Raw genomic sequence first — 2,886 nt, 5'->3', positions numbered from 1 at the left:
AGAGTGTAACAAATGAACAAACAATACGATTTTTCAACAAAGAGAATTCAATTGAACTCCCCCTTCATTGGTTGTAGTTCCACGATTGCGATATTGTCAACCCAGTAGTATATCTTTTCTCACTCAACTTTATTCATGAACTAGCATATGAATTTGGTGTAATCACCCGGTGGAGGTTAGGTTTTACCAAATGATATTATAAACACTTGCATCCAGGGGCGCATTTAGAGGCAAAATTTGGGACACGTGAACCACCCATGATCTCTCTGTCATACTACAAGAAGACTAAATGATGCACCTAATTGAGAGTAGAGTTACTTAAAGAGCACTATTTTTGTTGTTGAACAGTAATATCTTGCATGAATTATTTAAAAAATGGAACAAAATATTTAAGCAAAAATATCAAACTGGTTTTAGAATAGCATAAAAACTGTTGATGAGAAAACATTATTTGCATTCAGGTAGAGGTTACAAATAGTTCACCATCTTTATCACTCAACAGAAATCAACTTCAAATACAAATCCACCAACTAGTATTTGACAATTTTCTTGGTTTCTGGAGACCTTGACAATTTTTTCATCTTCCTGTGAAAACAGTCACCATAGTTGAATTTAGATGAAGGAAAACATGATTTAGTAAAACACGAAGTGGAGTGATTTGTCAACCACGACGACCACCATAAAAGATAAACCAACTTCATACTAAGTATGAAATAAGATAACAAGTGGCTGTAAGAGAAGAAAATTATAACGACAAATTTATACGAGATACACTTAAATAAGTCTAACAAAGGGGGTACTAGATGGATTAGGACCAGTTCACTCACCACCAAAATATCGAAAAAAAGGAGCATCTAAGTGCTAAATCGAAAAAGAGAAAGTAGTTCAGGAGGTTGACCAACTTCCAAGAGTAAACATTCCGAGTGTAAGAGAATGTTAGAAGGAAGTTGAATGACCGTGCACCAGTACTGGCACGCAATCTTCATTCTTATGGTCTTCCGAGGCTATTCAAGATTACGTGAGTTTTTTGTAATTTTACAGACTCCCAGAATTACTAGGTTTATATTTTGATTTGATTTGTTTAGAAGAGTTGGTAACACCTTGGTTCTTATTATGGAAAGAATCTTCTCTTTCATCTATCCAAAAAGGAAAGACATAAAAGAAGGAAACAAGAAAGAGAAGAGAAGAAGAAAGAAGGAAGAAGTCATACTTTTGCTCTAACTAAAATCTTGTTCCTTTCCGACTAACTGCTAAGTAAAAAACCAAAGGTTGTGAGTTTTGAGAGCACTAGAGTAAAGGGGGGAAGGGCCATAGAAACAGTTGTGGAAATCTAATGGCCCCTAATGTTAGTTGTTTTACGCTGTTAGTTACACACGATGTAAGCCGTACTCGTGCAACCTTCAGACTAGAGGATTGGCAATATGCAACAAGTGCTTAGCATTCAATGGTTAAGTGGGGGATTGGCAGCAACCTATTTGCAGTATACAGTGGCAAGTCAAACCTGGTCTTTATTTCTTAACAAATTCAGAATTCCTTCTGTTAAGTCATACACAGGGAAGGAGCTATTGAGTAGGTTGGCTGTTAGGTGAATGAGGAAATCAGTAAGGAAGGTCTGGAATACATTCTCAGACTGCGTCTATTGGGTATTATGGAAAGGAGAGAATGTCAGATGCTTTACTAAGGAAATCAAATACTTACAGAAGATTAAGCTATAGATGCATATGGCTTTTGGTTTTTTGGTGTAGCTTACAGGATGTTGAAGATGAAAATAGCATATGCTAGATTTCATACTCTTTACAGGAATAGGAGCATGTACAGCTGGAACCCCTTCTTTATGTTTTAATATAATTACCCTGGAACCATCTTAGTGCTAAGATTCTTATTTTCACATGCATTATTTAACTGTTCAAACAAAAAAAGTGAAAGGGAAACTTTGGTCTCCTGAGTAGGGGAATTTGCAGGTGGAGCTTACCACACCCATAAAAAGAATCCCTGGGCTCTATACATGTGGGCTATGTGTTAAAAGTAATACTAATACAGTAATTCTAGATCAGAAAGTTGTATGGCGGAAGCACATTAGAGATGAGCACGACAAAGACAAAAAGAGAAGGATAGAAGGGAAAGAAATTCTAGGAATTCCTACCAGCGTCCTTTGGAATACCTGGGAATGATAAGGATGCTGCAAGCTTGGCAGAACACAACAATGTACCCAGTGCAATCCCACAAGCTTGAACGTAGAAAGAATTAGAATTTTATAAACTTACTTTTCTATACATCTAACAGCATCACCATGAAAGAGTTATATGACTTTTTCATTGTTTTTCGGAAATACCTCCATTCCTCCTCGTGGAACAATAGAGAATCATTTGCAGTGACCTCTTCAAGGAGTCAAGGAGATAAAAATGAATTATTTCCTGTTATGTAAGGGCTAGACAAAAAATTTACATTTTATGATAATTATAGTTAAAAGAGTCTAAAAAAAAAGAGTCTCCAGTCTGCTCAAAAGGCTTGCAACAATAAAGTTGTTGCTGGACACACAGCTGCCAATATCAATTGTGACATAAGTTACTACATGGTAATGAAGCAAGACTTAGATATTCTCTAGTCAAAGTCACTTGCATCAGATGCTGCACAAATATAAGAAGCTATGATGCCATTTGCACTCCATGTGCTTAAAAGATAGGAAGCTGTTTCACCATGTTAGAAATGTCTTTAAGTTAAAAGGATATTGTTACTACGTGTCTACATCATAAAGAATCTTGGTTGATCCAATGTTTAATAATAAATCTGCATTTGAACTGCACAAGCTACATAATGGAAATTTCAAGAATTTCAAATTAGGACCTTGACTGCTGAATAAAGGTACTCTACAGTTCTGAGCTCTTC

At 36.0% G+C, this 2,886-nt stretch overlaps 1 protein-coding gene across 1 annotated transcript in view; it reads right to left on the bottom strand.

Annotated features, from left to right (window-relative positions):
* Nucleotides 1-395: 395 nt before the first annotated feature.
* Nucleotides 396-2,886, bottom strand: part of LOC125857120 (NADH dehydrogenase [ubiquinone] 1 beta subcomplex subunit 7) — a 5,284-nt gene continuing 2,793 nt past the window's right edge. Inside the window, exon 2 of the mRNA XM_049536791.1 lies at nucleotides 396-585. The gene's annotated coding sequence lies outside the window, so the exon portion shown is untranslated. The remainder of the gene's footprint in view (nucleotides 586-2,886) is intronic.

This window comes from Solanum stenotomum, chromosome 2 (genome assembly GCF_019186545.1).
Source record: "Solanum stenotomum isolate F172 chromosome 2, ASM1918654v1, whole genome shotgun sequence".
Classification (NCBI taxonomy): domain Eukaryota; kingdom Viridiplantae; phylum Streptophyta; class Magnoliopsida; order Solanales; family Solanaceae; genus Solanum; species Solanum stenotomum.
The sequence above is the reverse complement of the archived record's forward strand: the minus strand, read 5'-3'. Positions and strand labels throughout refer to the sequence as shown.